Here is a 12,326-nt window from a genome sequence, read left to right as displayed (position 1 = left end):
TTGGGCCCCTTTTCCCCCCTTTTTCTCTGTCTCTGACTTGATAATTGCCACATGTGTGTTTCAGCAAGGTTTCATATTTCTTATCTGACTCAGTTTTGGTACAACATTCCAGTGTGGATTTTAACTCACCAACTAGGCTAGCGATAGAGAGTTCATGCACCCCCCCCCCCTTTTTCCTCCGAACACAGGATAAAGGATTTTCATGTTACAACAAATAGAAGTTGAAAAAAAGTTTTATTGAATATTAAAAAAAAACCACTTTCAAAGAAAGAAGATATATGTACATGCACACAGAATGAGTAGATATAAATGATTAATCTGCAATTCTCTGTATTCAATTTGTAACAGCTAATGGTCATATGTTATCTTGAATTAATACATCATTAGAACAAGAAACTAAAAAATAAAGATGGAAACTAAACCAGAGGATCAATATCTTAATATTAATTATATCCCCAGTCACTCTCATCAACTTTTATTATGTTTATTATGATTCTAAGTGCATATCATGCATGTATTCTCCCTCTCTCTCTCTCTCTCTCTCTTTCTCTCTCTCTCTCTTTCTTTCTCTCTCTCTCTCAATTACAAGAGATTCTGCTAAAAACTAGTGTTTTCTGAAATATAACAAAGAATGTAAAATCACACAGAATTCAGTATTTTAATAGCTTATATAATTTCAAATTATGATTCCAATGAAGAGGAATGGTGCTTTTCAGTAAAAAAAAAAAAGTGCCTGAAATTTTGTACATTAAACAAATCAAAATGCTAAAAACAGAATGGACTTAGCAATTTTCCTTCCAAACTCTCATCTACACATGACCACACAGTTATTGGATGGATATAGGCTGTGAATTTAATCTAGATATTGATCTTTATAACTCCCAATTTTATGTGATAAAACATGACACTGTTTTTTGTTGACTTCTGAATTTCATCTTATTTTGATGATATTGTGTTGATAAATCCTATGATCTCATAGAAACAGTATAATTCATGGAAAGAACACATCTAGGGTAGTCAAAGAATCAGTCATTGTAAAAAATACACCAAAAATGTGATTTTATAAGACCCTCTTATGATCAAAAATGAGATATTAATCATTAACAATAGTTTAATAGGTTAAAACAGGACATTTTTATTGTTGATTTCTGAATTCCAGAGGAATGGTGCTTGAAAGAAATTAAAGAGTTTGAGAGACTATTAGAGAAAAATGAAAATGATGTAACAATTGTGATTGACACATTTTTCCTCCTAACTCCAATCTGCATATGAGCAAATATTACATGGAAATAGGCAGTGTATGAGATATTTTCCTAGATGTGTATAGATGTAGATAGAATAAAACACATATAGGGTGGACGATGGCCTGTGAACCACTTATTGTAAAACAAAACGAACACAAAATAGGCTTTTCTTATGCCATTTATATGAAAAAACATGACATATTGATCATTAGCATTTATTTTGATGGATTAAAACAGGATATTTTTAGTGTTGATTTCTGAATTTCATTTTATTTGGATGAGTTTGTAATGTTAAAATCCTAAGATTTGATAGAAACAGTTTGCTTGAGGTTTGATCAACAGACCTGCCAGCTGTATAGTATGTATATGATTTGGAGGAATAAATTTTGATGATGTGTAATGATCGATGAATGTAAAGTATCATCTTGATCACTTTCCTAATGCAGAGGAGATGATCTTGATCGAAATGAAAAATCTGAAAGAGTTGTAGAGAAAACTGAAGATAATAAAAAAGATTCGACTTTGAGTGTTTTCCTCCAAACATTCCAATCTGCACATGAGCAAAATGCATAAAGTGTAAGATAAATTCGAAGATGTGTCCTTGGAATGAACTCATCTAGGGGATCTAGGGAAGTCAATGACCAAAGAACCAGTCATTGTTAAAAAATGAACACAAAATGAGAACTTCTATAATTGTCACTTTTTAACAAAGCAAGAGATCATGATCATCAACACTCAAATTAATAGGTTAAAACAGGACATTTTTTATTGTTGATTTCTACATTACATATTATTTAGATGAGTTTGTAATGAATTGTAATTCTAAGAGTTCGCTTGAGATTTAATAAGTAAAAAGTCCAGCTATGTAGTGTTAATCGCATGGTGTTATATTATTTGGTGGAATAAATTTTGATGATGTGTAATGATTGATGAATGTAAGATGTCATTTTGGTCAAGTTCCCAATGCACTGAAATGCGCATGGTGCTTGTTAGAAATGAAAAATTCGAAAGAGTTGTAGAGAAAAATGAAAATGATGTAACTGTTTGGACTTTCCTCCAAACTCCGATCTGCACATGAGCATATAGATATTTCATATACATGTTTATTTATTCACCAATAAAAGGCCCTTACGGGGTATATACATTAAAAACAATAATAGCATGACTACAACAGATAATGAACAGATAACAGAAAATCTAGAATGTTCAGATTCATATTACAAGCAACCATATGCAAAATGATGCATCAATACAATGAAATCTATGTGCGGGTTATACGCATTTAACTGTGTGATATAATGCGTGAATACTATATACAGCTATACAGTTCATGGAAATAGGCAATAATGAGATATTTCCATAATGTGTTCATAGAATAAAATACATCTAGAGTGGCCTGTGGCCTCTAAACCACTTATTGTAACACAAAATGGAATTTGCTTGTGCCATTTATATGACAAAACATGACATAATGATCATTAACATTTATTTTGATAAGTGCAAACAGGACATTTTTATTGTTTGTAATCAGACAGTCCTTTGATTTGATAGAAACGGTTTGCTTGATGTTTAATGAAGAGGCATGCCAGCTATATAGTTTTGATTGCAATGTGTTATGATTCGAAGGAATGAATTTTAATGATGTGTAATGGTTGCTGAATGTAAAGTATCATTTTGATCGCTTTCGAAATGTAAAGAAATGGTGCTTGTTAAAAATGAAAAGTTAGAAAGATTTGAATCGTCATGCTGCAAACTGAAAATGTTCAAATTACGCTGGACTCGGACATTTTCCCTCAAAACTCCAATCTGCACATAAACAAATGGATAGTACATTGTAATAGGCAGTGTGAGAGATATTTTTCAAGATGTGCTTATGTTAATGAACACATTTAGGGTAGTCAATGGCCATTGAACCCCTTAATGGAAAAACAATAAAACAACATGGGATTTTCTTATGCCTTTTTAGTGACAGAACATGAGATATTGATCATTTACACTTATTTTACAGTGTTAGGGAGGTCAGTACCTCAAAAGCTAGTAATGTCAATTATCCGAAAACCACTTGGATATAAGCATGATGATCTAGCATGTTCATTTATTTTATTTGTGACCTATTTCACATGCCATCTTCCGGAAATATGGGGCCCAAAACAGAAATGATAACTATCCTGAAATTATTGCTAAAATTTGCCAAAAATTGATTCATTGAAGAAATCAAACAAATATTTATAATTTGAACTAATATTTAGTTATGATTTCAATACATTATGATGTTGAACACATGTAGTGACTATAAAAGTAATATCCAAGTCAGAGTTTAAAAAAACACCTTGCTTTACTGATGCCTTTAAATGTAAGTACAGCAGCAAATGTAAAGATTGTTATAATACTTTGGAGTAATCAAATCATAACGCAAATAAAAAAAAATAGAAAGGTAATGACATTTTTCGAAAACTTTGCATACAAGCAGTCATGCATTTAATGTCTAATGTCTATAAATTAAGTAAAAGTAGGGGTAACATCTAAAAAAGATATAAAAAGATATTACATGAAATAAGCTTATTTTAGGCAAAAATACGAGTTAAATTTTTCTTCACTTCTATGAAATATAAGCGAAATATGCCAAAATGTATCGATAAAAATATTGTTCAGAAATGTTTTTCAGAACAACATAAGTGTATCGTAAGACACAAATTATTTAAAAGTTTAGTCTGCTCTGAAAATTAGGAGGCTGAAGTAACAGAACTCTAAAACTATTGAATTAGGAAAATTGTTCATTTTCTTCCGCCACAATATATAATCCCCATCTACACTCTGTAAATATACAATTTTCTTTTAAAATGTTTATCAAATATGGTTTTTTTGGCATTGTTGTATATAAATATACAAATAGAATCATTATATGATGCAAAAATTTTAGATTAGAGGTGACATAAAATAGTTACCCAAAAAGAGAGGAGCGAACCTCTTGAAAACGTGACATCATTCATTTTGATTTTTGAACTTTATGCGGATGAGTTTGTATTGATAAAATCCCATGATAGAATAGAAACAGTCCCCTGAGAGTTTAAAGAAGAGACCTGCCAGCTATATAGTGTAATCTCAAGGTGCAATACGATTCAAAGGAATTACATTTGATGGTGTATAAATGACTGCTGGGTGTAAAATGTCATCTTTATCATTTTTCAAATGCAGAGGAATGGTACTTGTAAAAAATGAAGGATCTGAAAGATCTAATCATAAAATCGAAAATCTCCTAACAGTTTAAACTCAGGGTTTTCCAACAAACTTCCATCTGTGCATGCATTAACACACGCGGATAGTGCATTGAAATAAGCAGTATATGAGATAATTTTTAAAGATGTGTTCATGAACACATCTAGGATGGACAATCGCCTTTGAACCATTCATTGTTAAAATTTTGTGCGTACATAATTGTATTTTTCGATGTCGTTTATTTGACAATACATGAGGTGTTAATCACTATCACTCAAATTTGAATGACTAAAACATGGCATCTTTTTTGCTGATTTCTGACTTCATCTTTCATCTAATTTTAATTATTTTGTAATGATGAAATTTAAAACTTCCCGCAAGCAGTTTGCTTAAAGTTTGATGAAGAAACATTCCAGCTATGTAGTGTTGATAGCAATGTCTTATATATGATTAGGAGGAATACATTTTTATGATTGGTAATGATTGATGAATGTAAAGTGTCATCTTGGTCACTTTCCCAATGCGCTGGAATTGTGCTTGTTAAAAATGAAAAATCTGAAAGAGTTGTAGAGAGAACTGAAGATAAATAAATCAAACAGACAAGACTTACAGTTTTTTCTTAAAACTCCAATCTGCACATGAGCACATAGATAGTACATGGAAATAGGCAGTAAATGAAATATTTTCCATAATGTACATGTATTCATTGAATGAAACAATATTTAGGGTGACTGATGGCCAGTAAACTACTTATTGTAAACCGAATGAATTCAAAAATAGGATTTTTCTGATATAATTTAAATGACAAAATATAGAAAACTGATCATTAACACTTATTTTGATAGGTTAAAATAGGACATTTTTAATGTTGATTTCTCAGTTTCATCTTATTTGGATTAGTTTTTAATGATAATATCTAAAGGTTTAATAGCAAATATTGCTTGCGGATTATTGAAGACTCTTGCCAGCTGTAAATCTTTGATAGCAATGTGTAATTGATTGGGAAGAATAAATTTTGATAATATATAATGGGAGATGAATGCAAAGTGTCATCCTGGCCACATTTGTAATCTGTAGGAATGGAATGAGGATTCAGAACAACAAACGGAAAATATTCCATCATGTTGGACATTTTCCCTTAAAACTCTAATCTACAGATGAGCACATAGATGGTGCATGGTAATAGGCAATGTGTAAGATATTTTCCAAAATGTGTTCATATAATAAAATACGTCTAGGGTAGTCAAATCCTCTGAATCATTTTTTGAAGAAAGAAAAAATAAACACAAAGTGTGGCTTTCATCTTCCAATTTTTCGATATCTATTGTTTGTATTTATAAATTTCAAACAATCGATAATAATAAAGGTTTTGACAATATTGGATGGTAACCATCTGGGTGCACGGACTTTTTCATGGTTAGTGAGCACCAGTTGTCTATTGAAGAATTTGTACGCACGAGTTTTACGGGCCAATATTGTTTGGAATAAGAACTGCAAAGGATTTGTTTAAACTTCTTTTGTTAAGGACATCACTTTAGTTTCAACAGAATCTACCTTATGTCATGCCACGACTCAAAGAAAACCAACGTAATCGTGCTATTGGGATGCTGAAAGCTGGAATGGCACAAAATACTGTAGCAAGACACTTTGGAGTTCATCGGAACACCCTATAGTAATTATGGAGACGTTTTCAACAATCTGGCAACACTCATGATCGACCGCGTCCTGGGCGACCTCGTGTGACGTCACTTCAACAGGACAAACACATTAGACTGGTGCATGTGATAAATCGTTTTCCAGACAGCAAGTTTGACTGCCCGTAGCATTTCAGGGCCGAGAAATCGACTAATTAGTCCAAGAACTGTGCGTAATCGTCTGCGCGAGCAAAACATTAGACCAAGACGTCCAGCGGTGCGCCAGGACTGCTTCAACGTCATCGTATCGCGAGACTAGCGTGGTACACACGACATCTGCGATTCAGAATACAGGACTGGGCCAAAATTCTGTTCACTGATGAATCCAGATTTCATTTGGATAGCAGTGACGGCCGCTGTAGGATGTATCGTCGCGTTGGGGAGCGTTACCAGGACGCATTTGTTGTGCAATGTCGACAATTTGGTGGAGGTAGCGTTATGGTGTGGGTTGGAATGTCAGCACGTGGAAGGACCCCTCTACAAATCTCAACGGCGTACGCTATCGAGATGAAATTATTCAGCTTCATGTGACACCCTTCATACAGAAACATCAAAATCACACCACTCTGTAGCAAGACAACGTAAGGCCCCACGTTGCACGTGTGGTCAGGGACTTGTTTGTTCAACAGAATGTCGATGTCTTGCCTTGTCCAGCTGTTTCCCCCGATTAGTCGCCGATCGAGCACGTCTGGGATGAAATGGAAAGACGTTTACGCCGTTTAACAGTCAGAGACATTGGCTGATTTAGGCCAGGCTTTAACCAACATCTGGAACAACATCCCTCAAGCATTTCTGAACACTTTAGTGGCATCAATAAGGCGTCGCTGTCAAGCATGCGTGAACGCAAATGGTGGTCACACGCGTTATTAATTTTGTTAATTCAATTTCAAATAACAGTGACTTTCGAGTGTGCTGAAATTGACGTTATTCGACGTGACATTAATGTGTTATGAGATGTTGTTACGAATACATGTATTAACAGTATTACAAAAAAAATGTGTTCATTGTAATTTTTAAATGTTTTTTCATATATTAAATAATGCACAATTTCTTTTTTCCGCTAGTATATTTGATAGGTTGAATAGGTGTCTCGAGGTTTACTGTAGAGACTTGCCAGCTATATAGTTTGATTACAATTTGGTATATAAATCAGATAAATAAATTTGGGTGATATGTTAATATGGTTGCTGATTGTAAAACATCATCTTGATCATTTGACTTATATCAGTTATAAATGAAGAATCTGAATGATTTAAACAAAAACCTCCTTCTGCTCATAGGCACGCGAATAGTGTATGGAAATGAGCAGTGTGTGAGATATTTTCCAAAATTTGTTTGTGAGATGGAACACATCTAGGGTAGTCAATTGCCTCTGAACCACTAATTTAGAAAAAAAAGCACGAATGTGATTTTTATATGCCATTTATATGACAAAACATGGGATAATGATAATTAAAATTCAATTTAATAGGCTAAGACAAGACATCTTTATTGTTAATATCTTACATTCGTAATATTTGGACGAGATTCCAATGATAAAATCGTAAGGTTTGATACAAACTGTTTGCTTAGGTTAATTGAAGACACTACCATGCATATAGTTTTGATAGCAATGTGTTATGTGATTCGGAAAAATAAAGTTTTGATGATGTGTACTAAGAGATGAATGAAAAGTGTCATCATGATAACTCTCCTAATGCAGAGCAATTGGGCTTGTAAGAAATTGAAGAATCTGAGAGAGTTAGGGAGAAAACTGATAATGATGTAAGTGATATAGGACTTACACATTTTCCTCTTAACTCTAATATGCATATGTGAACATATATAGTACACGGAAATAGGAAATGTATGATATATTTTCAACGATATGTTCATGGAATAAAACACAAATAGGTTGATCGAAGCCTGTGAAGCACCTATTGTAAAAATATGAACACAAAATGGGAATGTCTAATGCCATTCATATGACACTTGACGTTTTAATCATTAACACTTATTATAATAGGTTATAAACAGAACATTTTTATTGTTGGTTTCTAAATTTCTTCGTTTTCGGACGAGTTTGTAATGATAAAATACGATTTGATGGAACTAGTTTGTTTGAGGATAAAAGAAAAAAACATGTCATCTGTATAGTATTAAGTCGCAATGCATTGTATGATTTTGAGGAATAAATTTTGATGATGTATAATGATTGACGAATGTAAAGTGTCGCCTTGATTCCTTTCCTTAAGCGTTGGAGTGGTTCTTATTAGAAATGAAGAACCCGTATGAGTTGTAGAGAAAATCTTAAAAAACGATTCAACGGATTGGACGTCGACATTTTTCTTTTAAACTACCTTCTACACTGGAGCACATGAATAGTGCAGGAAAAAAGGCAGTTTATGAGATATTATAAGATGTGTTTATAAAATGGAACACATCAAAGGGGGCAATTTGCATGTGAACTACTCATTGTAAAAAAAATGAACACAAAATTTGATTTCTAGTGTCAATTATATGACAAAACATATTAAACATGCATGGTCCATTTTATTTTAACAGTACTAATTGATATTCCATTCAGTCTAATTATCTTACAAAGTAATAGACTTTCGCCTTTTTACACCAGCAGAATCGGTCTCATGTCAAAGTTAGAAATATTTAAAGTGAATAAGAATTAATTCTTTATAGGTTTACAATATATTCAAACCAAGTGCATGATTGGAATGTGCAGGATAGTGAATCGTTTAGTTTCGCCCATCGCATGTTTTGCATCAATTTTTAAAGCGCTAAGCATAGCTCAGCGCTTTATTGTCGTTAGACTTCTATTTCCGGTGCAAGGAATAACTGCCCTCTATGAGCAGAAATAAACATCATTTAAACTGGTAAGAGGTATAGGGAACCAGTTATCTGGGTGACGGAAATGGCCGAGTAGATACGATTGGTTTGCGGGGCTTACGTACATCAGCACGGAAAGCTACGCAATGATGAAAAAATATAATGCGTATTCATGATCAGAAGCTAAAATATAGAAAAATAAAATCGATTCTTTGCAAGAAAATGTCAAAAACTGTGATAAATTACTGTTCAAAAGGTATAATTTGTGATTTTAACATATCTTTTTTCTGGCAAGTATCCATATACAAGTCGTGTTCAGCTTTAATTCACATTATCTTCAGAAAGTAACATATATTTAAAGAAATCTGGCCTTCGATACTTTAAATTGATATTCATTAAACATAAACCAAAATTTCAATAAGGCTCATTTCCGCCTACGCTTGCACACAGTAAATTTTCTTAGAACCAAGCTAGGTTAGCGGTTTTTAGTACTTTCAGTACTTTGATTTACAAAGCAGACTTCTCAAATAAAAGTGAACAAAATGTTGACAGGTTTATTTTTGATATTCCAAACCATTAGGACCTTTACTTAAATGAAAAAATGACAATAACAAACCGGCAACCATCTCAAAAATCTATAAAACAAAATAGAAATTACAGCAGAGTAACACGAACTACTAAAACAATAGAGAAGGAATCAAGAATGTCAAAGTCGTAATACAGTCATTCCCGCATCGACATCAGGTCAAATTTTAAAATGAGGAGAAATTAATAACGCGATACCCGTTTTATCAGATTTGTTTTGTTAAATAATCTTGTACTTCAATTCTAATTGAAATATTGCTTAATTGACCAATAACCATCGTTAAAAAGCTTAAACAAAATTTGATATAAAATCGGACCAAGTACCTTTAAGATAATAATCATTAACACTTATTTTAGAGAGTTAAACAGAACATCTTTATAGTTAATATCTGAATGTTATTTTATCCCGATGAGTTTATAATGATAAGATTTGATAGAAACAGTTTGCTTAAGGTTAATTGAAGAGAACGGCTAGCTATCAAGGTTTGATTGCAATGTGTTTTATTTTAATATATAAATTTAGATGATTTATAATGATTGATGAAGGTTCATCAATATCACCTTTCTAAACGGAGGAACGGAGGAAATCTGAAATAAAAATCTTCGAATAGATTGGTTTAAGATATATTCCCTCCAAACTCTCGTCTTTACATTGGCACATGGATGTTACAGGGAAATTTTCTAATATGTGTTTATAGAATAGAACATAATTATGGTAGTCAATGGCCTGTTTAACACTTTTTGAAAAAAAAAATGAGCGCGAATTCTATTTTAGTATGCAATTAATGTAACAAATCATGAGATATTGGTCATTAGCACTCAATTTAATAGGTTAAAACAAGAATTTTTTTATTGTTGTTTTTTGAATTTTATCGTGTTTCCTTGACTTTATAATTATAAAATGCTAAATTTTAAAAGAAACAACTTTCTTGAGATTTATTGAAGAGACCTGCTAAGTATTTAGTATTTGATTGCAATGTGGTATATGTTTCGAAAGAACAGTTTTAGGTGATGCGCAATAATTAATGAATGTAAAGTGGCATATCAAATTCGTTTATAATGCAAAGGAACGTTGCTTGTTAGAAAAGAAGAATCTGAAAGAATTTAACAGCTAACTGAAAATGTTCAAACAGAATGGAATTATACTTTTGTTTGTCCAAACTCCAATTTGCACATAAGCACATGCACTGTATATGGTAATAGGCAGTGTGTGAGATATTTTACACGATGTGTTCATGGAATGGATCCGGAACACCTTTAGGGTAGTCAATGGCCTGTGAACAACTCAGTGGGAAAAGGTGAACACAAAACGGTTTTTGGCCTTTTTAATGATAGAACATATTGATCGTTAGCACGTATTTTAAAGTTTTAAAACGTGACATTTTCATTGTTGAATTCTGAATTTAACTTGTACTTATTAAAATGAAGAATCTGGAAGAGGAAGATTTGCATCAGAAAACTCCAAATGTTGAAACAGTTTGGACATGGCTTTCCCCCAAAAACGTCCATCTGCACATGAACACGGATAGTGCATGAAAAATGGTTGATAAGATAGTTTCCATAATGTGTTCATGAAATGGAACACAGCTAGAGTACTAAATGGCTAGTAAACTACTTATTGTTAAAAAGAGCATACATGAGGAATGTTGAAACGCCGTTTTTGACAACACTTGAGATATTGATCATAGACACTCAGTTTATTATGCTAAAACATGACATTTTGATTTTTAATTTCTGACTTTTATTTTATTTGGATGAGTTTGAAATGATAAAATCCTAAGATAGAAGCGATTTGCTTGAGGTTTATTGAAGAGACCCACCAGCAACACGTATTTAGTTTTTATCCAAAAACTCAAAATATTAAAACAGTTTGGCGTTTTTCCCCTTTTACTCTATAATCTAAAATATTATAAGAGAAAAAACAAAATGTTTAAGGGGGATTTGCGGCCATCTTGTACATTTGAGGATAAGATGTCTTGTTTCTGCCTGAAACTGGCCAAAATGTTGCCAAAAGATATAAAAGCAATTCATATGAAGTCCTACATGTCTTTTTGTTTGTAAAATATGCATACAAGAACAGGACAACGCATTTTTAATCCCTCTGAACAGCTGTCGAACTACGCAGGCGCAGACTAAATATTTTGAAGATTTAAAAATCTGAAAAAAAATATGAAGGGGCCCGGGTTCATTGGTGTCCTCTCTACAACCATTTGTTGAGAAAAAGTTTGAATTTCGAAGTAAGTTGAAACATGATATATTGATCAATAATAATTATTTCAAGGTGTTAAAACATGACATCTTCATTGTTAGTTTCTGAGTTTCATCTTATATGGATGAATTTGACATTATTAAATATAACAATTTGATAAAAAAAAAAGTCTACTGGAATATAAATAAAGAGACCTTCTAGCTATATAGCGTGATGGCAATCAGGAATATGATTCAAAGGGTTAAATTTTGATGATATGTTATGATTGATGAATAAGATATGTCGTCTGGATCACTTTCCTACTGCGGGGGAATTGTAGGAGTTAGAAATTAGAATTACATGTTCATTTAGTACATGATCATTTCGTGCAGATCGTAATTTTTTTTAGGTCGATGTAGGTTAAGAGGGTTGGGTATATTTCAGTCATTTCATCATCTATATGGCTATAAAGTCCAATGAATTTCTGTTAAAATTTGAGGTAATCATACTTTGTGGATGTGAATATAGAACTGTTATTATTACAGTTTCCTAGCCAGAAACACTCCATAATACGTAGTA

The sequence above is a fragment of the Magallana gigas genome, chromosome 1 (genome assembly GCF_963853765.1).
Source record: "Magallana gigas chromosome 1, xbMagGiga1.1, whole genome shotgun sequence".
In the NCBI taxonomy this organism is placed as follows: domain Eukaryota; kingdom Metazoa; phylum Mollusca; class Bivalvia; order Ostreida; family Ostreidae; genus Magallana; species Magallana gigas.
The sequence above is the reverse complement of the archived record's forward strand: the minus strand, read 5'-3'. Positions refer to the sequence as shown.